Raw genomic sequence first — 27,096 nt, 5'->3', positions numbered from 1 at the left:
GCAATACTTCTTTCCTCCAAGAATTTCATGAGACGGTGGACCGAAGAGATCAACATGTAAGAGCGTAGAAATGATGGTCTTGGCCTTGTGAGGAGCTCCATGCATTTTTCCTTGTACGCAAGCCCTACAAACACGATCCTTACAAAAAGAGACATCTTATTTTAGTCCGAGAATGTGGCCACCCTTGTGGAGACTTTGCAAAGTCCTCATGTTGACATGGGCTAGTCGGCGATGCCATAACCAACCCTTGTCACCTTTGGCGAATAGGCAAAGAGCGGAAGATGTTGTCTTTCCGGAGAAATCTACAACATACAATCCGTTCTCTACATATCCAACAAAAGCTACATTGAGTGTCTTGCTCCACAAGAGGACCACCATATGTTCATCAAACAAAGTACATAGACCCATGCGAGCAATTTGATGAACGGAGAGTAAATTGTAACCAAGGGTCTCGACAAGGAGGACATTCACAAGTGAGATGTCGGGTGTTACCACCACCTTGCCAAGACCCAATACCTTAGAGCACGTGTTGTCGCCATATGATACGGTAGAGTGAGAAGGCTCGAGGTCGAAAACAATATTCTTGCTTCCGGTCATATGACTTGTGGCTCCACTATCAACCACCCATTTAGCGCCACCGGAAGCATAGTCCTACAAGGAATCAAGTCTTGGATTTAGGTACCCATTTTTCAATGGGTCCTAGCATGTTAGTAACAAGGGGTTTGGGAACCCAAATAGTCCAATCAACATTGTCCTTTTGAGGACCAATAAAGCGAGTGATGCGTGCAGTCAACACGTCCGTTGGAAACCCCAAGAGGAAGGTGTGATGCGTATAGTAGCAAGTTTTCCCTCAGAAAGAAACCATGGTTTATCGAACCAGGAGGAGCCAAGAAGCACGTTGAAGGTTGATGGCGGAGGAGTGTAGTGCGGCGCAACACCGGGGATTCCGGCGCCAACGTGGAACCTGCACAACATAATCACAGAACTTTGCCCCAATGTAACAGTGAGGTTGTCAATCTCACCGGCTTGCTGTAAACAAAGGATTAGATGTATAGTGTGGATGATGATGGTTGTTTGCGAAGAACAGTAAAGAAAAATTGCAGCAGATTGTATTTCAGATGTAGAGAATTGGACCGGGGTCCACAGTTCACTAGTGGTGTCTCTCCCATAAGATAAACAGATGTTGGGTGAACAAATTACAGTTGGGCAATTGACAAATAAAGAAGGCATAACAATGCACATACATATATCATGGTGAGTACTATGAGATTTAATCGTGGCATTACGACAAAGTACATAGACCGCTATCCGAGCATGCATCTATGCCTAAAAAGTCCACCTTCGAGGTTATCATCCGAACCCCTTCAGTATTAAGTTGTAAACAACGAGACAATTGCATTAAGTATGGTGCGTAATGTAATCAACACAAATATCCTTAGACAAAGCATCGATGTTTTATCCCTAGTGGCAACAAGCACATCCACAACCTTAGAACTTTCATCACATCGTCCCGCATTTAATGGAGGCATGAACCCACTATCGAGCATAAATACTCCCTCTTGGAGTCACAAGTATCAATTTGGCCAGAGCCTCTACTAGCAACGGAGAGCATGCAAGAACATAAATAACATATATGATAGATTGATAATCAACTTGACATAGTATTCAATATTCATCGGATCCCAACAAACACAACATGTAGGATTACAAATAGATGATCTTGATCATGATAGGCAGCTCACAAGATCTAACATGATAGCACAATGAGGAGAAGACAACCATCTAGCTACTGCTATGGACCCATAGTCCAGGGGTGAACTACTCACACATCGATCCGGAGGCGATCATGGCGATGAAGAGACCTCCGGGAGATGATTCCCTCTCCGGCATGGTGCCGGAGGAGATCTCCTGAATCCCCCGAGATGGGATTGGCGGCGGCGGCGTCTCTGGAAGGTTTTCCGTATCGTGGCTCTCGGTACTGGGGGTTTCGCGACGAAGGCTTTAAGTAGGCGGAAGGGCAGGTCAGGAGGCGCCACGGGGGCCCCACACAACAGGCCGGTGCGGCCAAGGGCCAGGCCGCGCCGCCCTATTGTCTGGCCACCTCGTGGCCCCACTTCGTTTACTCCTCGGACTTCTAGAAGCTTCGTGCAAAAATAGGACCCTGGGCGTTGATTTCGTCCAATTTCGAGAATATTTCCTTACTAGGATTTCTGAAACCAAAAACAGCAGAAAACAACAACTGGCTCTTCGGCATCTCGTCAATAGGTTAGTGCCGAAAAATGCATAATAATGACATATAATGTGTATAAAACATGTGAGTATCATCATAAAAGTAGCATGGAACATAAGAAATTATAGATACGTTTGAGACGTATCAAGCATCCCCAAGCTTAGTTCCTACTCGCCCTCGAGTAGGTAAACGATAACAAAGATAATTTCTGAAGTGACATGCTATCATAATCTTGATCATACTATTGTAAAGCATATGAGATGAATGCAGCGATTCGAAGCAATGATGAAGATAATGAGTAAACTAATGAATCATATAGCAAAGACTTTTCATGAATAATACTTTCAAGACAAGCATCAATAAGACTTGCATAAGAGTTACTCATAAAGCAATAAATTCAAAGTAAAGACATTGAAGCAACACAAAGGAGATTAAGTTTCAGCGGTTGCTTTCAACTTCAACATATATATCTCATGGATAATTGTCAACACAAAGCAATATAACAAGTGCAATAAGTAAACATGTAAGAATCAATGCACACATTTGATACAAGTGTTTGCTTCTGGGATAGAAAGAATAGGCAAACTGACTCAACAATAAAGTAGAAGATTGGCCCTTCGCAGAGGGAAGCATTGATTACTATATTTGTGCTAGAGCTTTTCATTTTGAAAACAAGAAACAATTTTGTCAACGGTAGTAATAAAGCATATGTGTTATGTATAAGATATCCTATAAGTTGCAAGCCTCATGCATAGTATACTAATAGTGGTCGCACCTTGTCCTAATTAGCTTGTATTAACACGGAGTATCATTGCATAGCATATGTTTCAACCAAGTGTCACAAAGGGGTACCTCTATGCCGCCTGTACAAAGGTCTAAGGAGAAAGCTCGCATTGGATTTCTCGCTTTTGATTATTCTCAACTTAGACATCCATACCGGGACAACATAGACAACAGATAATGGACTCCTCTTTAATGCATAAGCATTCAACAACAATTAAAATTCTCATAAGAGATTGAGGATTAATTAGTTGTCCACACTGAAACTTCCACCATGAATCATGGCTTTAGTTAGCGGCCCAATGTTCTTCTCTAACAGTATGCATACTCCAACCATTTGATCATGAAAATCGCTCTTACTTCAGACAAGACGAACATGCATAGAAACTCACATGATATTCAACAAAGGTAAAGTTGATGGCGTCCCCAGAAACATGGTTACCGCTCAACAAGCAACTTATTAAGAAATAAAACACATAAGTACATATTCTTCACCACGATAGTTTTTAAGCTATTTGTCCCGTGAGCTATATATTGCAAAGACAAAGAATAGAAATTTTAAAGGTAGCACTCAAGTAATTTACTTTGGAGTGGAGGAGAAATACCATGTAGTAGGTAGGTATGGTGGACACAAATGGCATGGTTATTGGCTCAAGGATTTGGATGCACGAGAAGAATTCCTCTCAATACAAGGCTAGGCTAGCAAGGTTGTTTGAAGCAAACTCAAGTATAAAAGGTGCAGCAAAGCTCACATATGAACATATTGTAGCTATTATAAGACTTTACATTGTCTCCTTGTTGTTCAAACACCTCAACCAGAAAATATCTAGACTCTAGAGATCAATCATGCAAACCAAATTTTAACAAGCTCTATGTAGTTCTTCATTAATGGGTACAAAGTACATGATGCAAGAGCTTAAACATGATCTATATGAGCACAACAATTGCCAAGTATCAAATTATTCAAGACATTATACCATTTACCACATGCAGCATTTTCCGTTTCCAACCATATAACAATGAATGAAGTAGTTCAACCTTCGCAATGAACATTAAGAATAAAGCTAAGAATATATGTGTTCATACAAAACAGCGGAGCGTGTCTCTCTCTCAAACAAAGAATGCTAGGATCCGATTTATTCAAACAAAAACAAAAATAAAAACAAACATACGCTCCAAGTAAAGCACATAAGATGTGACGGAATTAAAATATAGTTTCACTAGAGGAACCTGATAAGTTGTCGATGAAGAAGGGATGCCTTGGGCATCCCCAAGCTTAGACGCTTGAGTCTTCTTAAAATATGTAGGGATGAACCACGGGGGCATCCCCAAGCTTTGCCTTTTCACTCTTCTTGATCATATTGTATCATCCTCCTCTCTTGACCCTTGAAAACTTCCTCCACACCAAACTCGAAACAAACTCATTAGAGGGTCAGTGCATAATTCATATATTCAGAGGTGACATAATCATTCTTAACACTTCTGGACATTGCACAAAGCTATTGAAAGTTAATGGAACAAAGAAATCCATCAAACATAACAAAACAGGCAATGCGAAATAAAAGGCAGAATCTGTAAAACAGAACAGTTCGTAAAGACGAATTTTAAAGTGGCACCAGACTTGCTCAAATGAAAATGCCCAAATTAAATGAAAGTTGCGTACATATCTGAGCATCAAGCACGTAAATTGGCAGATTTTTTTGATTTTTCTACAGGGACTACTGCTCAAATTCGTGACAGAAAGAAATCTGTTCCTGTGCAGTAATCCAAATCTAGTATTGGCTTTACTATCAAAGACTTTACTTGGCATAACAATGCAATAAAATAAAGATAAGGAGAGGTTGCTACAGTAGTAAACAACTTCCAAGACTCAAATATAAAATAAAGTGCAGAAGTAAAATAATGGGTTGTCTCCCATAAGCGCTTTTCTTTAACGCCTTTCAGCTAGGCGCAGAAAGTGTGTATCAAGTAACATCGAGAGATGAAGCATCCACATAAGTGTTGGGAGTTTTATCAACTATGCATTTTATCTTATCTATGTGAGTTTCAGAGGCTCCCTTTTCATTATTCTTAGGTTTGCTATCCTCGTCAAACAAATTTTCAGGTACAAGCCAACCATAGTTATTTTCTAGAGCGTCATTCATTCCTAGGAGCTTACAAGGTATTGTTGTCTTAATCTCCCCACCATCATTAATATTATTAGTGTACCTTACTCTCTCTATGTCCATCTTTTCAAGGGTACTAACAAAGTTGGTAAAAGAGCCAAGCATATTATATTTAATAAAAACCTTTCTAGCCTCTCTTGCTACACCACCAAATTCTTTAAGAAGGGTTTCTAAAACAAAATCTTTCTTTTCCCCTTCCTCCATATCACAGAGTGTGAGAAACATGTGTTGGATTATAGGATTGAGATTAACAAATTTAGTTTCCAACATGTGTACTAAAGAAGCAACAATAATTTCATAAGTAGGAGCAAGTTCTACCAAGTGTCTATCTTCAAAATCTTGGGAATGGTGTTTTGGCACATGGGAGCATATGCTCCCTTTATTTTGAAATGCATGTTACATATATTTTGAAATTTCAAAAAATTGAAACGAAAAATTTGAACGTACATCTTCATGTGCTACACGCTCACAAAGTTGTTTCATAAAAATCCGACTTATCGTGTGACGTGTGTAAAAAAGACAAAATTCAATGCTGAAAATAAGCCTTTTCAGGAGATAAATTTTCTCTTTTTTACACAGACCACAAAACATATTGGTTCCTCACGAAACTTGACGAACGTACGTATATTGTGGAGATGTACATGTAGAATTTTTTGTCAAAATTTTTTGACATTTCGAAATATAATTTTTTGATAGAGGGAGCATATGCACCCGGGAGCCGAATTGAATTTCCGCAAAATCTTCAGCTGTACTAACATGAGTGAAAAAATCTTCTATATTATCTCTCCCAATGATAGACCCTCGTCCTACCGGTATGTCTTTTAGAGTGAATTTAGGAGGAAACATGATGAAATAAACTAAAGGTAAATAAAGTAAATGCAAGTAACTAATTTTTTTGTGTTTTTGATATAGAGAACAAGATAGTAAATAAAGTAAAGCTAGCAACTAATTTTTTTGTGTTTTGATATAATGCAGAAAACAAAGCAATAAATAGAGTAAAGCAAGACAAAAACAAAGTAAAGAGATTGGATGTGGAAGACTCCCCTTGCAGCGTGTCTTGGTCTCCCCGGCAACGGCGCCAGAAAAAGAGCTGTTGACGTGGGAGTTGAAAATCTTTGTGGTGTAACTTTTCTTCGTTCCCCGGCAACGGCGCCAGAAAAAGAGCTTGATGCGTGCAGTCAACACGTCCGTTGGGAACCCCAAGAGGAAGGTGTGATGTGTACAGCAGCAAGTTTTCCCTCAGAAAGAAACCAAGGTTTATCGAACCAGGAGGAGCCAAGAAGCACGTTGAAGTTTGATGGCGGAGGAGTGTAGTGTGGCGCAACACCAGGGATTCCGGCGCCAACGTGGAACCTGCACAACACAATCACAGAACTTTGCCCCAACGTAACAGTGAGGTTGTCAATTTCACCGGCTTGCTGTAAACAAAGGATTAGATGTATAGTGTGGATGATGATGGTTGTTTGCGAAGAACAGTAAAGAACAATTCCAACAGATTGTATTTCAGATGTAGAGAATTGGACCGGGGTCCACAGTTCACTAGTGGTGTCTCTCCCATAAGATAAACAGATGTTGGGTGAACAAATTACAGTTGGGCAATTGACAAATAAAGAAGGCATAACAATGCACATACATATATCATGGTGAGTACTATGAGATTTAATCAGGACATTACGACAAAGTACATAGACCGCTATCCAAGCATGCATCTATGCCTAAAAAGTCCACCTTCGAGGTTATCATCCGAACCCCTCCAGTATTAAGTTGTAAACAACAGACAATTGCATTAAGTATGGTGCGTAATGTAATCAACACAAATATCCTTAGACAAAGCATCGATGTTTTATCCCTAGTGGCAACAAGCACATCCACAACCTTAGAACTTTCTCGTCACTCGTCCCGCATTTAATGGAGGCATGAACCCACTATCGAGCATAAATACTCCCTCTTGGAGTCACAAGTATCAACTTGGCCAGAGCCTCTACTAGCAACGGAGAGCATGCAAGAACATAAATAACATATATGATAGATTGATAATCAACTTGACATAGTATTCAATATTCATCGGATCCCAACAAACACAACATGTAGGATTACAAATAGATGATCTTGATCATGATAGGCAGCTCACAAGATCTAACATGATAGCACAATGAGGAGAAGACAACCATCTAGCTACTGCTATGGACCCATAGTCCAGGGGTGAACTACTCACACATCGATCCGGAGGCGATCATGGCGATGAAGAGACCTCCGGGAGATGATTCCCCTCTCCGGCAGGGTGCCGGAGGAGATCTCCTGAATCCCCTGAGATGGGATTGGCGGCGGCGGCGTCTCTGGAAGGTTTTCCGTATCGTGGCTCTCGGTACTGGGGGTTTCGCGACGAAGGCTTTAAGTAGGCGGAAGGGCAGGTCAAGAGGTGCCACGGGGGCCCCACACAACAGGCCGGCGCGGCCAAGGGCCAGGCCGCGCCGCCCTATTGTCTGGCCACCTCGTGGCCCCACTTCGTTTACTGCTCTACGGATTTCGTCCAATTCCGAGAATATTTCCTTACTAGGATTTCTGAAACCAAAAACAGCAGAAAATAGCAACTGGCTCTACGGCATCTTGTCAATAGGTTAGTGCCGGAAAATGCATAATAATGACATATAATGTGTATAAAACATGTGAGTATCATCATAAAAGTAGCATGGAACATAAGAAATTATAGATACGTTTGAGACGTATCAGCGAGCACGAATATGTCCATAGTAATCAACAAAAAGAACATGAGAAGGGTTGTTAGAGCCGGCGAAACCTGTCGAGGCGGAGTTGGGTACTCCATCCCTTCTTGAGCTAGCATTGCTCTCTTCAAGGTTGATCCCCATGTTCTCCTTATTCTTCTTCTTCTTGGTCCTCTTATTCCTCTTCCTCTTTGGCTTGGTAGCCACTCCTCCTTCATTGCAAGAGCCCTCTTTGGCTCCATCTTTAGCTTCAATGACTCCTTCCAAGTACTTGGCTTGAACTTGGAGTCTATCAACTTTGGCCTTCAAACGGTTGACTTCATCTTCATGCTCCGGGTGAGGATGGCAAATATCAAACACTTGTACTTCCTTTGCCTTGTTCACCCGAAAGTGTTCCAACAAAGCTTCTTCTTAGAGAGCGTTCATCTTCATGAGCATGCGCTTGTCACTCTCCATTTTGGCAATGCCACTTTCATGAGTGCAACACGCACGGTCCTTGCTCAAAGGGAAATGCACCTTCAATGGTTCCTCTTGCATGGAATTGATCTCCATGATCTTGGCTTCCCTTCTCTTCAAGGTGGCTATTTCCTCCTCATGATCACAACAAGTGTCCTTCTCCTTGCTCATGTGGAGACATTCCACCAAAGACTCTTCTTGCTTGCTACTCAAACTCAAAAGCTTGGCCTTGGTGATCTCAAGAGCGGCAATTTCTTCTTCATGGTTGCAACATGAGGTATTCTCTTTGAACAAGCGGTAATATTCATCCAAAGCTTCTTCTTGAAGAGCATTGACTTCCAAGAGAAGAGCATTGTGCCTCCTCAAGGAAGTAACTTGATCAACAAGCTCATCATGACAAAAATTGGGGTCTTCATCATCTTTCTCTTTGTTGGCTTCCTCAAGAGAGAGCATCTTCTTTTGAAGCTCATCAATCATCTCAAGAGCATGGTCTCGATCCTTGGTGAGTCGAGAGAAAATAGCTTCGTTGGTGTCTTCAAGGACGATGACACTAGCTTCAAGAGACATGCGCAGATTTCGTTCATCATCAAGCTCCTCTTTGAGAGAGGCAATCTCATTCGCCGCTTCCCTTTCCAACCTCTCCCTCTCCTCAATAAGATCTTGTGCCGCACCAAGTTGGGCTAAGAGAGCTCCAACATGAGTCTTGGTATCCCCTTTCATGTTAGTGAGAAAAGAATCCAAAGAATCCAAACCCATAATCTCACGTTTAACGGTGAGACAGTGGCATCATCAATATATAAGGCATTAGTTGAAGAAGATGGTTTGGAAGGGGATTTTACCTCCGTGGATACCTTTGCCATAAGGCAGCGAGCATTGTTGATGGCGAGGTTCTCATTAGGAGAGTCGAAGAGGGAGATAGAGGGAGTGGAAATGGCGATGGCGGCCACTCCCTCTCCTTCCTTGTTGGAGCGCTTGTCTTCATGTTCTGCATCTTCATCGGAGGAGTACTCTTCTCGAATGATGAAGGCTCTAGGCTTCTTGTTGGGGGAGACCTTGTCGTCATCGGACTTTGGGGAGAACTTGGAGAATCCTTTGGAGAGTGACTTGAACTTATCCTTGCGGATGAGCCTTCCACCATGATCTTCTCTTCTCTCAAACATACAATCCGCGACAAAATGATTCTTGTCGCCACAATTGTAGCATGTTCTTCCCCTTTGCCCCTCCCTTGGGCTCTTGGAGAAACCTCTTGGAGAATCACGTGATCTCCTTGGTCTTGTGCTTCGGGACATGTTTCCATCCCAAAATCTCTTAGCGGCGAGAGCCATGTGCTCATGGTAATTGATCTTGAGATCATCCGGTCCCCACTCAATGGGATCCTCATCGCTTTCACTAGCCTCATGCACCCTCATGTTCAATGCAAGGTTGGGCTTGCCGGAGTTGCGAGCGCGAGCAACAAGATCCTCCGCATTCTTCTTGGAGATGTCCAAAGCGATGACTTCGCTAAGAACTTCATCGGATGTCATAGCACGGAAGGAGGCGTTTTGGCGAATGGCCGTCAACTTCACTTCCTCATAAGGGAGGAGAGCGTTGTAGAACTTGCGCTTGATCCAATGGTCATCCACAAACATTGCTCCAAGATCTTGCATTTGCACGGCAAGAGCGATAAGGCATCGATACATTTGTTCGGGGGACTCTCCTTCAACCATGACGAAGTTGTCGGCCATGTTGTTCACTTCATCAAAACAAGAGCTTTGGATGCTTGCATTTCCGAGGAAGAGCTTCTCAAGTTTATCCCATTCTTCCTTGGTTGTCTTGAGCGAGCGGATATGAGCACGGTCCTTGGGCGTGATGGCCATGTGTATCATTTTGATGGCGGTGGCGTTGAGTTGGTCATCCACCACTCCTCTCCTTGTCAAGCTCTTTGGGTCTCTTGGTGAATATCCATCCTCGATGATACGCCAAAGCTCGGTAGATGCACTGCGCACATGGGAACACATTAAGAATTGCCAATTTTCAAAGTTGTTTGACTCAAGTAACGGTGGTGAACCATGCGACAAGATATGTGGCATAGGTATTGGAACATTTACGGTGTAATCACTTGGTGGTGGCACCTCATGATAACCCCCTAGACGTTCCGCAACCGGTGTCTCATCCTTCCCCTTTGTTGAAGTGCCGGTCTCCCCAATCCCTTCCTTTTGTGAATCTTTTGTCGCTTGCGTGACAAAATCAACAAGAGGAAAGGGGTTAGATTTTGGCGGGGGATCCTCGGCACTTGCTTTAGGATCAACAATAGGGTTCGGTTTTTGAGCAACCAACTCCATCATCATCGCCTTCATTTGGTTAACGATGGATGACTCCAATTTCTTGAGGTCATCCAACGTAGCCGTTGTGGTATCGACGGGAGATGATGGAGCGGGTGGCACAAGGGAAGGTGACCCACATTCGCCACACCCGCATCTTGTTCGGCCATTTCTTAGGCGGTAAAGCCCGAGCAAGAAAACCTTGCTCTGATACCACTTGAATGGATCGTAGCGAACAAGAGGGGGGGGTGAATGGCGCTACGACAAGTTTTAGTCTTTTTCAATTTTTAGTGCAACGGAAGGTAAAGGTGATAACTTTAGCGATAGCGGTGATCCTACAATGATCCTAGGACAAGTGCAACAAGCAAAGGAATCAACAAGATAGTAAGAGTAAGGAGCGGGACAACCGGTGGCGCGGAGACGAGGCGAGGTTTGTTTCCCGTAGTTCCTTCCACAATAGGAAGTACGTCTGCGTTGAGGAGGTGCTAGTCTCACACAAGAGACTAGACGGCCACACCACGAAGGAAGGCCTCACCTTCTTGCTCGAGAGAGCTCCACGAAGGTGCTCCCCCTTCTCCACTAAGACACCGGTCGAGGCGGTGATTCCTTCACAAGGTTGGGGCGAGCTCCACACCACAAGGAGGCTCCCAACAACCCATGGGGCTAGTACAACACCAAGCTAGCCTCCATGGATGCACTTTCTCCAATATCCCACAATAGGAACCCTAGCACCAAGCTCCACTAAGGAATATCAAGGATTGGTGAAATCTCTCTTGGTAGAACTATAGATCGGGGTCTCCTCCACCACTCCTCAAAATTTGGGAAAGATTGGTTGGATGGTTGGGGAGATCCTCAAGGATTAAGCTCAGCAACAATGGAGGAGAGAGAGGGAGGAGAGATAAAATCGTGTTGGGGAAGAAGGAGCCCTTAAATAGGCTCCTCCAAATCCAACCGTTATGTCTAGTTTTTGCCTAAGCGGCACTACCGCTTTTGGGAAGCGGTACTACCGCTCTGAGTTCGAATTCCCCAGATCTGGCCCACGTGGACGCAGAGCGGTACTACCGCTCGTGGTACCGCTCGAGGTACCGCAACAGGGTCCAAACCTTACTAGACTCGAAGCGGTACCTGAGCGGTACCAGAGCGGTACTGCCGTAACTAGTTTACGGTACCTGACCGGTACCAAGGGCGGTACTACCGCTCTTGGTACCGTAGAGGTACCGCAACTCGTACTGTGGGACAATTTCAGCGCAGAACTCAGAGCGGTACCGTGGGACGGTACCTATAGGGGTAGCGGTACTACCGCTACAGGTACCGGTAGTACCGGCCTGGCTAAAACTGGTTTTCTCCCCTTTTTCTCTCCATCCATGTCACCTCGCTAAACACACACAAAACCAGAAAACCTATCAACTACGCTTCAGTCTTCCGATCTTGACGAGTCCAGCGAGGTCACCGTGCTCTTGCAAATCTAACAATGATACTCAAGGCACACGGTGAGATTACTCAAGTGTTGTCAACAAACACACAAAACTTGGGGTTTAAAGTTTGCTCTTACACACCACTAACCAACTGCAGGATTCTATGCATATAGGCCCCGCTAAAGCCTTTCCTGAGGAGCACTTCCTTCAGGAAATCCCAATTCACCCTATCATAGGCCTTCTCAAAGTCGAGTTTAAGCACTATAGCCTGCAAGTTTTTACTTGTGATCTCATGCAGAATCTCATGCAGTGCAAGGGCTCCATCATGGATGAATCTACCCTTGATGAAAGCCGTCTGAGTTTGGAAAACAATCCTGTGCGCCACAGGAGATTGTCTGGTGGCATACGCCTTTGCCACAAGCTTAAAGATCACACTGATCAGCACAATTGGACGGTACTGCTTAATTGAGTCTGCTCCCACTACCTTTGGGATGAGTGACAGAACTCCGTAGTTCAGCCTCGCAACATCAACCGTTCCCAGGGCAAAACCGTTCACAATCTGGAGGACCAACCCTCTGAGTCCTGGCCAGAAATGCTTGAAGAAGCTCACAGAGAAGCCATCCGGGCCTGGGGCTGCATCCGTCTTGGTGTCCTTGAGCACCTCCTCAAGTTCCTCCATGGAGAAGGCACGCAGCAGTGCCTCGTTCTCCTGATCCGTAACCCTGACCCCTGTAGCCCAGAAGTCTTGCTGTAAACAGAGCAACTTTGGTTCCTCTGTACCCATCAGAGCTCGATAAAAATCGTACACGTGTTGCGTGATCGCCTGCTGGTCAGTGATTTCCCCTTCCTCGGTCTTCAAGCTTGAGATGTGGCAACGGCGCCTTCTACCATTGGCCACAACATGAAAGTACTTAGTATTCGCATCCCCTTGGAGGGTCCATCTCAATCCCCCCCTTTGCCTCCAATAATCCTCTTCATCGCTGAAAATCTGAATCAGTTGGTCCTCCAAGTGATATCTCAGACCCCAACCCTCTGCATCCAGACCCTGCTCATCCGCAATCCTGTCCAAATTCTGAATTTGGGCTAAGACTTCCGCCTTGATTACCCTACGTTCCTTTCCCAGGTTTGCGCTCCAGCCCTTTAGACTCTGCCGCAGCCCACTGGCCTGCCCGTGCCACACATCGATAGGATCCCTAGGGTTCACATTGGTGGCGATCAACTCCGCCCACCACGACTTCAACTGCTCCGCAAACCCAGGAACTGCGAGCCAGCTGTTCTCAAAAGTAAACCTGGCAATCCTGCGAGGTGCGTTCTCCCCTGAATCCAGGATCAGCGGCGTATGATCCAAACCAATCCTTGTTTCCGCTGTCAGACGCGCCAAGGGGAAACGAAGTTCCCACTCTGGGGAGACAAACGCACGGTCCAGGACGCTCCTCACCGGGTTTGTTTGTTTGTTTGCCCAAATGATTTTACCGGTATGCTAGGTTCACTCCCTTCTCCTTCCGGATTTTTTTTTTTAGAATGGAAGAAGGCTTTGACCTTTACACTATTTTGACAATGGAAATTATGAAAAGAAAATCCGCCCGTGAGATGATTTGTCGAAATCCAGGAACTGACGGTGATAAAGTATGACTTGAAATGGATTAATCTGCTATCAGAGAGATCGTAGTAGTTCTAAATTTGCACTCTAATGGGATCAGAGATGAATGTGTTAGTAAAAAATGCTACGATCCTTTTACTGTTTAACTACTGTACAATACTTTCTGTGGCTCTTTGACTGTAATTTTAAATTAAGATGTCATCTTTACATATTGACTCGTAATCATGTTTACTAAACAGACTGCACCAACATGATGGAAAAAATCTCTCTTCTTAGTCGGTGAAATTGGGGGCAATGATTACAACGAACCTCTTCTCTCCGAGATGCCCATTGAGATGGTTCGCAACCTCACCCCGAGTGTTGTTGCCAAAATTTCTGCAACTATTACTGTGAGTCATTCGCTACTGTTGCTGCTGCTGTCACCATTGTTGCCATTGAGTCCCAATTCCAGAAGTAGAACAGGAGTCTTGTCAGTAATGCAAATGAACTGAATTTGCAGGACTTGATTGGGCTGGGTGCCAAAACGTTGCTAGTTCCTGGCAATCTTCCAATTGGATGTGTCCCAAACTATCTCATGATATTCAAGAGTGACAAGAAGGAAGATTATGAGTCAGAGACTGGGTGCTTACGGTTGATGAACGAGTTCTCAAAGTACCACAACAGATTTCTTCTTTTTTTTGATAAAGGATGCTTTCATTACTTTTATAAGCAATTACATCCAGCCTCTGCATAACCAGGATGCACACAGTCGTTTATGTTGTCTCAGGTTCGAAAATGATAAAAACAAAAACTAGGCGAGATACACATCAAGATGAAACAAATAACGCCTAAGAAGTAGGTGGGGCATCTATCCGTAGACTATGCTGCCACCCATGTTGGGAAAAAGTATCCCTCGCCGTAGCCTCCAACCGTGTACAGACCTCCGTAAACAGGTCTCGGTTCTCCACTCGCTGAAGAGGTAACCACGAACGGAGAATACCTGTACATCTGTAGATGACCTGCAACAAAGAGCAATTCATATCATTAAAAATCTTGTCATTTCTACATAGCCAAAGCGCCCAGATAACTGCTAGCGCCCCCACCCTAAGAAGCAACTTAAACCTTGAATCAACACCATGGAGCCAATTACCAAAGACATTGGCAACACTAGTCGGAGGATACAGGGTAGACGCTACTTGGATGACTGACCATATAGATCTCGCGAACTGGCACTGGAAGAACAAGTGCTTGATTGTTTCGTCCTGTTGACAGAAAACACATCGAGTACTCCCATGCCAATTACGCTTAACAAGATTGTCTTTGGTGAGGATTACCCCTCGACGAAGATACCATCCAAAAAATTTAATTTTTAATGGTATCTTCATCTTCCAAATCTTTTTATTATTATCAACTGGTAGATCAGAAAGAAGGATCGCATTGTAGAAAGATTTCACAGAGAAAGCACCGTTGGCATGAAGGTTCCATCTAAGTTCGTCCGGTTCGTCCGATAATTGAATATCCCTGAGCCGTTGAATTAAGGTATTCCATGCCGCAAGTCTTTGTCCAAGTAAAACCCGTCTAAACGTCACATTCGGGGGTGAGGTAGCCATTACGGTAGCAATGGTATCACCTTGACGACGAGCAATCCTATAAAGAGCTGGATACTGTTCACTTAGGGGTGCGTTGTCAAGCCAAGCATTTTCCCAGAAACGTATTTGTGCTCCATTTCTGATTGAGAAAGTGCCATGGCGAAAAAATTCATTTTTAGTCGCCATTAGCCCGGCCCAGAAGTGAGAATCCCTTGGTTTCCAAACCATTTGGGATAATGTCTTCGAACCGATATACTTTCGCCGAAGGATAGTCTGCCAAGTCCCATCCTCAGTGAGGAGCTTAAACAGCCATTTTCCCAATAGGGCCGAATTCTTGACTTCCAAATCATGAACTCCAAGCCCACCTTGGTCTTTGGGACTACAAACTATACTCCACTTAACCAGTCGATATTTCCTTTTCTCACTGTCCCCTTGCCAAAAGAATCTGGATCGATAATAATCGAGTTTATGCAGAATTCCTTTTGGTAGGATGAAAAATGATAACATATACAGTACCATGTTTGTGAGTACCGAATTAATGAGTACCAATCTTCCACCTAGGGACAGCAACTTGCCTTTCCAGCTACTAAGGCGTTTTTGTAGTCTTTCTTCCACTAATTTCCATTCCGCGATTGTAAGTCTCCGATAATGAATCGGAATACCCAAATAACGAATCGGAAATTGGCCTTGCCCACAACCAAACAACTCTGTGTACAGAGTCACATCATTTTGGGCATCACCGAAGCAGAACAATTCACTCTTATGGAAATTGATTTTCAATCCTGACAATTGCTCAAAGGCCGCCAAGATTAATTTCAAGTTTTGAGCTTTTTCAAGATCATGATCCATAAATAGAATTGTATCATCGGCGTATTGAAGTATAGATAAGCCACCATCAACTAGATGTGGAATCACTCCTTCAATCTGGCCATCAGCCTTAGCCCGCTCTATGAGTATAGCCAGAATATCCGCTACAATGTTAAACAACATTGGTGATAACGGATCCCCTTGGCGTAACCCTTTTCGTGTTTGGAAATAGTGACCGGTGTCATCATTGACCCGGATTGCGACACTACCTCCATACACAAAATCATTTATCAGAGCGCGCCACTCTGGAGAAAAACCTTTCATCCTGAGTGTTTGCTGTAGAAACGACCACTTAACTTTATCATACGCCTTTTCAAAATCTAGTTTTAAAATAACCCCATTTAATTTCTTAGAATGCATCTCATGTACCGTTGTAAGGGTACATTGCCCCTATGTGTGGTTTTGGTAATTAATGACAACCCCTATGGACTAATGTTTTCATTGAGTTTATATGAAGGAATATTCCATAGGTACTACTTGCTCTCCATGTGTTGGATTCAAGTATGGATGCCATGAAGATAAAGATATACCTTGTGTATTGGCATCAAGATCATCGGTATGAAGATATATATGTGATATGATCAAGAAGAAGAAATGAAGATGGAGTTCTTATGTGGAACTCAATATTAGCCATGCTCTATCTTAAGTGAGTATGAGAAGATACAAGGTTGAGTTGGGCAAGTTCAAGTTGAGCATCTTGAGTGGATCACATACTTGAAGCTTGCCGTCCATTTGGTGTTAGTGGACATGTGAAGATGTGCATCAATGAAGCTTTCCCATCATTGTGTATGGGGGAGCATTTGTGAGTATACACGAAGCGACAATGATCAAGTGATGGGATGCGCAAGGCAAAGGTATAACCTTGATAGGTTTTCCTTTTACCGGTCTCAAGGTGGATGTTGGGAGACCGGATTATAGGATAGATAGCCGCACTATCAAGTGGGGCTTTCGGTTAGGTAACTTGATCACATCGTCTTAGGGAGCTCAATCCTTGCATGCGTTGCATATTCTTATGGGATTTCTATTTTCGTGCCCTCAGGTCCTTAGTTGTACTCAGTTTTCCCCAGCTCCTTAGTTTTTCCTCAGTTTTCCCCAAGCCCTTGTCTGAACCGCAGAAGGAGCTCGGACGGAAGGAATCCGTTAAGTTGACCGTTCCGTGCCGACGAGTGGGGTCGTGTCGTTTGTGGGGTCGCGTCGTGTGGGACCGCGTGGGACAGGACGAGGCCGTGTTTGTGTGGCCGTAGCGTGTGGGGCCGTAGCGTGTGGAGCCGTGTGGGTCCGGGACGGGGGCACGAGTGGTTTCGTCTCTTCCGCCCAGATTAGCAGTTTTCAATGTACCTTTTTCCTCTCTATCGCTCGATCTCATTCATATTTGATAGCCCAAATTGGTAGCAAATCTAGAGCAGCTTCTCCTTCTGTTTTTTAACGCCATTCATTTCTTTATGCCTTCGTTTTTACCCAATCAGGTAGGAAATCTAGGGCACAAATCCGGAGAAAAAATATAGGATAAGCTGCATACGAGCAACCAACATAGCATAGATATATTCAGGACAGATCCAAAAGTAGTACCGATAGATCCAACATAAGCTACAATTTACATGAAATTAAGCTGCTCTACAGACAGAGCAGTCACATACAGAGAGTGCAGTAGGCACGTTCAACGCCTCCAGGTAGCGCGTGTGACTCGCTTGGAGGTTGCGCAGGTGAATCCCAAGTGCTTTGTGTTTGGCCATGTACGCATGCACGTTCACGGTCCTTCCAACTCTAGCGCCACATCCGCCAATGGATTCAGCATGGTTCACCAGGGAGTTGAAGTCGGTGGCGCGGAGCTTCCTGTTGCGAAGGGGCACTTGTAAATGCCTCGAGCAAAGGGGCCATCGTAATGGCCGGACTGCAGCCTCCTGAGGACGTGACGAGTCTTGGTGTGGAAGGACTCGTCGTCGCCGTCGACGTCGCTGCTCTGCACCTGTCACGTAGCACCAAAGATCGTGCAAAAAACACGGAGTCAATTGCAACGATGATGGAACAGAGAGTGAACAAAAAATCATGCATGATAATATGGGCTCGAAAAAAGAGGTAGCCTCGGTTACATTGGACACACTTATATCCAGGATTTGAGTCAGCAAACCAAAGATCATGCACAACAAATTTGTACACACCAATTGTTTATCGACCAAACCCTGAATCAATTTATGCCCAAATATTCATCATCATCGGCACAAATCTTAAACAAAAGCAAATCACAAACACTAATAACGCAAGATCTAACACAAAAGGATCGAACTAGGAACAGACGAACAAGTAATAACGCAAGATCTAACAAAAAGGATTGAACTAGAAACGGACGAACCGTAATAACGGTAGATCTAACACAAAATGATTGAAATGAGATAAGAACTAGGGAACAAAGGGTTACCTCCGGCTCGTTGTCGACGATGGTGGTGTCGTAGGGGTTCTCCGGCGCGTCGTACTGCACTGGTTCGTACGGGTCCCAATCGACGGGGGACTGGACGGTGGCGGCGGCCGATGCGCCGGCTGCTACGTTGGAAGCAGCGACAGGGGCTTGGACGGGGGCGGCGGCCTATGCGCCGGCTGCTACGTTGGAAGCAGCGACGAGGGCCTCGGACGGGGGCGGCGGCCGATGCGCCGGCTGCTACGTTGGAAGCAGCGACGGGGGCCCGGACGGGGCGGCGGCCGATGCGCCGGCTGCTACGATGGAAGCAGCGACAGGGGCCCGGACGGGGCGGCGGCTGATGTGCCGACAATGGGCATCTCATTCTTCTCCATCGCCGGCGGTTTTCTTCGGGGTTTTTCTTCGGTTGTGGAGAAGATGATGGGACAGGAGAGGCGGTTGCGGTGAGCCGGTGAGAACGTGCGTCGAGGGAGAGAAAGAGGGGCTCTATAAAGACGAAGGTGGCGTGTACCGCAACACGCGTCCGCTATGCACGGCAACACGCGTCCGCTATGCACGGCTGCAGCGTGCACCGCTACCCGAGTCTAACCCCGGGACGTTTGGTGTACTCAGTTATAACCTCGGGCCTTATACGGAAATTTTATCCGTACTCGGTTTTCCCCTCGAGGACTTAGACCGGCAAGTGCAATATACTCAGTTTTACCCTCAAGTAGCTGGTCAACAGAGAGTCAACAAATGAGATTAACATAGCTAATTGAGTCATTTCATGCGCAAAAAAATCCAAAAAAATAAAAACATAGTGGCAACTACTCATGGAGTCTTCCTACGCAACCTGCCACCTAGAAAACCTTAACAAACATATATAAATCAAGTTTTACCACAAATTGCCACTTCTCAAAATCACTAGTGTAGCTATGAAGATGCATGGTTTTCCACCCAAACCCCTTTGCAAAACATCTTTCCCAAAACATAGTTTGTCTAAATGATGCCATAATTGTCACACTCATGTATATTTGAATTGCAAATAATTTGATGTAGCCCAATATGAATTATATTGTACAAAACACACATTTTTCATTTTGTAATTCTTTTGTTTGAATCCCTTAGTCTATTTACTATTTATGTGCCCTTGGATTCTTAGTACTACTCAGTTTTGCCCTCAAGTACTGTCACAAATGCTCTGAGAAGCCCAAACTTATCCTGATTGGTTGAGCCGTTGTCACACGGATCGACTCCACGAACCGTTGATCCACTGATCTAACGGGCAGTATACCCCTATCCGTCTCTTCGTGGCAACCTCTGTCTCTCTCTCTCTCTCTTCGTGGCCACCCATCTCTCTCTCTCTCTCTGTCGGTGGAGAATGCAATGACGAGTTTGCCACTTAATATATAGTATTGGTATAAACATGAGGCATACATATTTGCGGATTTCGGTGATTGCATTATTTGTCAGCCCTCTAACAATTATCAACTATCTTGAGCTGTCCTTTTCTTTTAGGGAATATAGTTTGGGATATAGTATTGGCATTTTGAAACGGCCTAAAAGTGGTATAATTTTGTTATAAACATGAGGCATACATTTTTGCAGATTTCGGCGATTGCATTATTTGTCACCCCTCTAACAATTATCAACTATCTTTAGCTGTCCTTTTCTTTTAGGGAATATAGTTTGGGATATTGTATTGGTATTTTGAAGGGACCCTATTTTGAAAGGGATCCCATTTTGAAACGGCCTAAAAGTGGTATAATTTTGTTATAAACATGAGGCATACATATTTGCGGATTTCGGTGATTGCATTATTTGTCACCCCTCTAACAATTATCAACTATCTTTAGCTGTCCTTTTCTTTTAGGGAATATAGTTTGGGATATGGTATTGGTATTTTGGAAAGGCCTAAAAGTGGTATAATTTTGGTATAAACATGAGGCATACATATTTGCGGATTTCGGGGATTGCATTATTTGTCACCCCTCTAACAATTATCAACTATCTTGAGCTGTCCTTTTCTTTTAGGGAATATAGTTTGGGATATAGTATTGGTATTTTGAAACGGCCTAAAAGTGGTATAAATTTGTTATAAACATGAGGCATACATTTTTGCGAATTTCGGCGATTGCATTATTTGTCACCCCTCTAACAATTATCAACTATCTTTAGCTGTCCTTTTCTTTTAGGGAATATAGTTTGGTAATTTCGGTGAATGCACACACTAACTTTGAAAACAACTACAAGTACATCCCAACTGAATAATGGATTTGTAACTAGGTATCCCTTGTAACAACTTCTAGCGCCCGGTGAGCAATGATAAGAATCCGATCGTAATTATACAACAAAAAAAACAACCAGCCATCAGATTAGCTTGCTTCTTCAACTCGATCAGCTGCCTTAACCGCTTGTTCATTTTCTTCAGTTCTCCCTTCACTTCCACCAGTTCTGCATTGGGAGCATTAGGCATAATCGGAAGGTCCCTAATCGGAACGGCTCCTCTCTCCGCCGCATTCTCTACAGCAAGTCCCCCCTCCCAAATTGCGCCCCCAATAGCGCCAATTGATTCCTGCAACTGAAGCCTCTGAACGTACACATCGATCCACTCGAAATGCCTGCATTTCTTCAAGATCTGAAAACAACAACGTGAACCCTAAATCCCAAATTCGAGGGAATAACAAGAAAATCGAGAGAAAACAGAGAAATTGGAGCGAGATCTAACCTTATCCCCCTCTCTATATGGCAAGCTCTCGCATGCAACGAACTCACGTCCACGGTTGCCGTTCTCGTCCGTCTTACGGATCGACCGCTTCGGAGGCTCCTGGCGTGGGCGGTCGGGGCATCTTGTCAAAGGCACGGGTCCATACTGCGGCCATGAAGAACGGGAGGTCGAAGAGAAACTAGACATCACCCGCGTGCCGGAGAAGGGCTGCCGCTGGCGGAGAAGAAGAACAATGGGGCGCGGAGAAAGAAAGGGGAAGCAATGGCACGGGCATGGGCGCGGGGCTAGCTCGGGCTCCCATTTTGCAACGGTCACCTGGGTAAGCTGTGGGTCCGGCGCTCTCACGTGGACAAGTTGTGGGTCCCACGATGATCTGGATAAGTGGAGACGTGTCCACTGCGGGGCACCAACAGCGGCCCCACTTGCCAGCACCAACCAACGTCAACTAAACGGGATTCCTTCCGTCCGAGCTCTTTCTGCGGGTTATAGACAAGAAGTTGGGGAAAACTGAGGAAAAACTAAGGAGCTGGGGAAAACTGAGTACAACTAAGGACCCGAGGGCACGAAAATAGAAATCCCTATTCTTATTGCTTCTTGGTATTTCTCGGTGTGAGGTTCTTGAGCTTGTTGCTAGCTTTACAACAAGCTCAAGTTCATCGAAAACGGAGTTTACATGCATCTTCTATTGCGTTTTCGATGTTGGGTGATTTTACCGGTTATTCATGATATAAGGTTCTACCTTTTATATTCATGATAAAATCCCCTCCTACAGATTCTTGGGTTTTCACTTTCTATTAGATAGCATTCGTTGTTATCTTCCAAACAAAATTGGTTTCATGTTAATCGGAGTTCGGGAGCAATATTTATTAAAGAAAAGGTAAAGGAGAAAAAGAAAAATAGAAAAGAAAAAAAGGGAAGGCTGCCCGGTTGCCGCCCGGCCTGCCGGGCCGCATGCCGGCCCACCCGGTCGACCGGGCGGCCACCGGCCCACGCGCCGGCCTGGCCCGGCCACCTCCCCAGCCTGACCGGACTCCGCACCGGGCCGCCCAGCTGCTCACCCGGCCCGACCGGGGCCTCCTCCGGACCGCGCGTCGCCCCCCTTACGCGCCGCCCACGCGCGGATGGGGCGCCCGGCTTGCCCCGCCTGGGCCTGGCTGCTCCGAGCGGCCCACGCGCCCCGCCCGGCTGGCAGGCCGGCCTGACCGGACCGGCCACCGGCCTCCTCAGCGCCTGGCCCGGTCGGCCGGCTGGGCCGCCGGCTGGGCCACTTTTTGGAGCTTTTTTCTGCCCGTTTTTCTGTCTTTTTCCCCCAACGGTTATTTTTCCACTTGGGCTATAAATACCTTTCTTCCACCTTGAGCCCAAGTAGTTCTTCCCATTCTCTCACCTCCATTGTTGCTATTTGAAGAACTTGCTCTCCCACTTGATTCCTCCAACCATTCTTGCTCATATTTGAGGATTTGAGAGAGGAGATCTAGATCTACACTTCCACCAAACCGTTTCTTCTCTAAGTGAGGGAATCTCTCGGGATCTAGATCTTGGAGTCTTTGGTTGACTTTCCCCCTTGTTCTTCCTCTCCAATCTCATCCTAGCATTCGTTGCTTTGGTGGGATTTGAGTGTGAAGGACTTGAACACCTCCGGTGTTCTTGCTTTGCATCATTGCATAGTGTTGAGCTCTCCACCACGATTTGTTCGAGTGAGAGACCGTGAGCTTGTTACTCTTGGAGGGTGACCTCCTAGTTGGCTTGGTGATTGGTGCTCCGGTGATCTCTTCAAGAAGATTGTGAAGAGGCCCGGGCTTCTCCTTCGTGGAGCTTGTGAAGTGGTTGTGGAGCTTGCCATCTCCGGAGCGGAGGAAAAGCTAACCATAAGGAAAGGGCCATTATCCTTCGTGGGTGTGGTTCGGAGAATAGGGTGAGCCTTCGTGGCGCGGGGAATCCTTCGTGGGACCTCCACTCCTCCAAACGTGACGTACCTTGTTGCAAAGCAAGGGAACACGGGAATACATCCTCGTCTCCGCGTGCCTCGGTTATTTCTATACCCGAGCTCTCTTTCCTTGTGATAGCCATCGTGCTTGAAGTACATATATCTTGCTATCACTTGTGCTACATATATCTTGTGCCTATCTTGCTTAGCTCTAGTTGCTATTGTTACACTTAGTTGAGCTTAGCATATTTAGGGTTTGTGCTTGTAAACTAAACGATAGTTTAATTCCGCATTCATACAAGACAAATCCGCAAGAGTTTGTAATTGCCTATTCACCCCCCCTCTAGGCGACATCTCGATCTTTCAATTGGTATCAGAGCAAGGTCTCTCCTTGTTTTAGGCTTCACCGCCTTGAGAGTAAAGATGTCGGCTAGTAATTTAGTGCACAATGACACAATTATCTTTGTTGGCACAAATTATCATTTGTGGCGAAATTGCTTGCTTTGTAAACTTCGGACCTTGTGTCCAAACATTGAGCAATTTCTAGATGTAGGTTTTTCTCCTCCGATGGATCCTCAAAATCTATCTTTAGAGGATGAGAAAAACTTACATCTTGAAGCTCAAGTATCTAATGAGCTTTTATTCTCCTTGAGACCCGATTTTCGTAGGTTCTTGATATATATAAAGCGAAAGTCGTCTCATGAGATGTGGATCAAGCTTAAGGAAATGTTTGATGGATCCACTTCTCATTTGGTCGGTGGTGACTCCGAGGAGCTCTCTTCTTCTTCACATCATGAAGAGCTCCAAGTTGCTTCCACCTCCGGCCGTGATGAGTCATCATCTTCTTCCACTTCACCAACGTGTTGCAAGACACAAGGTAATGATATGGTGAGTGGTGAGGGAAATTGCAATGTTGATATTGTGCTCAATAGTGATGACTCTTCATCTCTATCTCATTGCAATGTTTCCTCTTTGGACTTAAACACATCTTGCATTGAAAATAATCTACATGCTTGTGTTGATAGTCCTTGCATATCATGTGTAAATTGCTTACATAGATCTCATGAGGATATGCTTGCCTTGTCTTGCTCCCATAATCAAAATGTTTCTATTTCCTCTAGTTGCTTGTTGACTAACATTGTAGAGGAAACCGAACACTCTATGGATCAAGACATGATTTCAAATGAGGATTCAAGAATATCTTCATCTTCATCCTCCGGTATGCACATGTGCCTTATGGCAAATGGACCAAAGGTATCTCCTACTTTGACTCCTAACACATCCTCTAATGATGAGAGTGATGATGATGATAATGATGAAGAACATAATATCTTGGTGCATGATATGGCAATGGTATATGCTTCTCTTCGTGGTAATAAAGAAGCTCGTGCTTATCTCGAACATTCTATGGATACCTTGAATAAATATAGGGAAACCATAGTGGAGTTGGAGTCCCATGTTGAAAATGGGGAAATGAGATTCACTCTCCTCAAGCATGAGCTAAAAGATGAGAAGCATGCTAATTTCATGCTTACACAAAAAATTGAATCCTATATGCATGAAAATGAGAAAACTATTGTTGATGCTTGTGCTACTAACTCTAATTCTTGTGAAGCATCGACCTTAAAGGAGAATGTTGAGCTAAGGGCTCAACTTGAGTTGCTAACTAGCAATTATAGGGAATTTGAAGAAAGTCATAAAAAGCTCTCAAGCTCTCATGATGATCTTCTAATTTCCTATGATGGGCTAAAGTTAGCTCATGAGGCAAGTATCACTAAGGTAACATCTTGTGAGCCTCATATGGATGTTAGCACAATCTATACTACAAATGTTACATTGCCATGTGCTAGTCCTTGTAATCCATCTAGTCAAACTAGTGATACACCTTGTGTTGGATTACTCACTTTGCCTTGTTGCTCTAACAATGAAACTTCTACTTCCTCTAGTACTTGTATTTCTACTAACCATGTAGAGGAAATAAAAGAGCTCGAGGCTCAAGTCCTTTCTTTGAAGAAAGACTTGGAAAAGCGTCATGAAGGGAAATCCACACTTGACAAGATGCTAAGTGTGCAACAATCCCCCAATGACAAAAGTGGACTTGGATTCAACTCCAATAACAAGAACAAGTCCAAGAGCAAGAGCAACAAGAAGAAGGGCCAAGACAAAGTCAAGGATCCGGCCAAGTTGGTTTGCTTCAAGTGCAAGGTTGAAGGGCATCATGTTAGATCATGCCCATTGAACAAGAAGCACTTGAGTGAGAAACAACAATGGAAACGGCCACAAGGTCAAGGTCAAGCTCATGCTCGACCTCAAGTTGAAGATAGGCCACTTCCCAAGAAGAATCAAGATAATGTTCCCCAAGAGAGGAAATCAATAAAGAAGAGAAAGGGGAACACTTGCTACTTATGCCGTGAGAAGGGGCACTTTGCTTCTTCTTGCTTAGGTGGTACCTTATCTAACCCTATAATTGTTGATGATGATTATTCTCTAGGGAAGGATAAGGATGGCAATGTGTTTGCCAAGTTTGTTGGAACTCAAAGTGGTTTCAAGAAAAGAACCATTTGGGTTGCCAAGCCTATTGTGACTAATCTCTTAGGACCCAACTTGGTTGGGGACCAACAATCTCAAACTTGATCAATAGGTACAAGTGGAGGTCATTGGAGACTTGGTTACTTCATGAAGAATTAAGGGATCTTCATATATTATATTTTTACCAAGCCAAGTCGTATGGATTATCATCTATATCTTATATCCAATGTTCCTCTTTGCGGTAACTTATACTTCAACTCTTCATGTTTAATGTAAGTTACTTGCCCCTTTGCATGTTTGGTTTTGTACCAAATATGTGTATGTATGTGTTGTGTCTTACTTGCCGATCTTGTGTATTCAAGTATGTTTGTTTGACTCAACATATACTTGTGTATTGTTTTGAGCCTAATGCATCTTGATGATATCTTATTTGGCTCTCTTTGAAGTGATTAATGGAACATCCCATTTTGGGGGAGTGATATGCTTTGTGCATCTCTCTTCCTTTAAAATGTGTGTACATGGGTACCACCACTTAGTATTGATATTGCAAGATTATCTAGTCACTATGTGGTGTGCCATACTCATGAGAAATTCAAATTCTAAATATCCATTAATCATCTCTAGTTGAATTTTAGTTGCCTCTTATTTAGAAGAAATGTTTTATCACATTATGGGGGAGTAATATGTTTTGTACATATCACAAGCCTAGAAAATGTGAACATATGAGGTTATGCCACTTAGAGTTGATGCTCTTAATTATCTTGCTCCTAGGTGGCATGTTTGCTCAAACAAGCTTCATTCCTAATAAAAATATTTTATTACTCATCTTGTGGGCTCTTGTTTGAATATGAAATTCTTGGTGCGGTTTTTCCTCAAATACATATCTCTATATCTTATTTGTGAAGGAGATATGCCCTAGAGGCAATAATAAAGTGGTTATTATTTATATCTTTATGTTTATGATAAATGTTTATATATCATGTTATAATTGTATTAACCGAAACATTAGTACATGTGTGATATGTAGACAAACAAAGAGTCCATAGTATGCCTCTTAACTAGCTTGTTGATTAATGGATGATTAGTTTCATAATCATGAACATTGGATGTTATTAATAACAAGGTTATATCATTGTATGAATGATGTAATGGACACACCCAATTAAGCGTAGCATAAGATCTCTTCATTAAGTTATTTGCTATAAGCTTTCGATACATAGTTACCTAGTCCTTATGACCATGAGATCATGTAAATCACTTATACCGGAAAGGTACTTTGATTACATCAAACGACCACTGCGTAAATGGGTGGTTATAAAGGTGGGATTAAGTATCCGGAAAGTATGAGTTGAGGCATATGGATCAACGAGTGGGATTTGTCCATCCCGATGACTGATAGATATACTCTGGGCCCTC

General features: G+C 44.0%; 1 pseudogene; it reads left to right on the top strand.

Moving 5' to 3' along the window:
• LOC124667386 overlaps positions 1-27,096 on the top strand; it is a 59,442-nt pseudogene that overhangs the window by 12,995 nt on the left and 19,351 nt on the right.

The sequence above is a fragment of the Lolium rigidum genome, chromosome 6 (assembly GCF_022539505.1).
Source record: "Lolium rigidum isolate FL_2022 chromosome 6, APGP_CSIRO_Lrig_0.1, whole genome shotgun sequence".
NCBI lineage: Eukaryota > Viridiplantae > Streptophyta > Magnoliopsida > Poales > Poaceae > Lolium > Lolium rigidum.
Note: the sequence above shows the minus strand (reverse complement) of the source record. Positions and strands in the feature narration are given on the sequence as shown.